Below are 1,253 nucleotides of genomic sequence, written 5' to 3'. Positions count from 1 at the left end.
ATGGGCTGGAGAGATGGCTCGGGGGTTAAGAGTAATGACAACTCTTTTAGAGGTCCTGAGTTCAATTCCCAGCTGCCACATGGTGGCTTATAACCATCTGTATTATGATCCAATGCCCTCTTTTGCTGTGTTTGAAGACAGCAACAGTGTACTTATATGCATAAAATAAAAATAAATCATGCCGGGCAGTGATGGCGCACGCCTTTAATCCCAGCACTTGGGAGGCAGAGGCAGGCAGATTTCTCAGTTCGAGGCCAGCCTGGTCTACTGAGTGAGTTCCAGGACAACCAGGGCTACAGAGAAACCCTGTCTCGAAAAACAACAACAACAAAATAAATAAATAAATAAATAAATCTAAAACAAAACAAAACAAATATGTTGAAATAAAAGAAAAAAGATAACGTGTGTGTGTGTTGTGTACAGGTTTCTTCTATTTAAGTATGTTAGTGCATGTAGAGGCCGATGTTGGGTATCTCCCATAGATGCTTCTTCTTCATGCTTTGGTCACAGGATTTCTCCCTGACCCTGGCCAGTAACCAGCAGGATCCACCTGCCTCTGCCTGCCCAGTGATGGGATTATAGGTACACACAGACATGCTCCGCTATTTACATGGGTGTGCGCTGTGTTAACAGCTTTTTTGAGCTATAAGTGCTGTACCACAGAGTTTACCCATTAAAAGTTCACTATTCATTGCTGCACTGCAGCTTAGTGGCAGGATGCTTGCCCAACATGCTCAAGGCCCAGGGTTCAATCCTCACTGCACAGTCAGTGTTGCCTGCACCTCGAGCATGCTCATGAGTCCTCAGTTCTGGGGAGCTTCTCAGAGTCTCCCCACTTGATGCAGTGGTTTGGGCTTCTTTTCCTCTGGCCCTGTGTGTTCAAGGCTCAGCTGTGTTGTAAGATAGCGTGGTGGTCCATTTTATGGCTAAGTAATGCCCCACTTCATACAAGCAGTCTGCTGGGTTGTTAGCACTGTCTGGCTCCTGGGAGCTGGCGTGAACCTTAGCATGTGTAAGATCTGGACCTAGGGGCTGGCGAGATGGCTCAGTGGGTAAGAGCACCCGACTGCTCTTCCAAAGGTCCAGAGTTCAAATCCCAGCAACCACATTGTGGCTCACAACCATCCGTAACGAGATCTGGCGCCCTCTTCTGGAGTGTCTGAGGACAGCTACAGTGTACTCACATATAATCAATAAATAAATCGTTAAAAAAAAAAATCTGGCCGGGCGTGGTGGCGCACGCCTTTAATCCC

At 47.0% G+C, this 1,253-nt stretch overlaps 1 protein-coding gene across 3 annotated transcripts in view; it reads left to right on the top strand.

Annotated features, from left to right (window-relative positions):
- Nucleotides 1-1,253, top strand: part of Clasrp (CLK4 associating serine/arginine rich protein) — a 23,592-nt gene that overhangs the window by 7,408 nt on the left and 14,931 nt on the right. The window lies entirely within an intron of this gene.

This window comes from Mus caroli, chromosome 7, assembly GCF_900094665.2.
Source record: "Mus caroli chromosome 7, CAROLI_EIJ_v1.1, whole genome shotgun sequence".
Lineage (NCBI taxonomy): Eukaryota > Metazoa > Chordata > Mammalia > Rodentia > Muridae > Mus > Mus caroli.
Note: the sequence above shows the minus strand (reverse complement) of the source record. Positions and strands in the feature narration are given on the sequence as shown.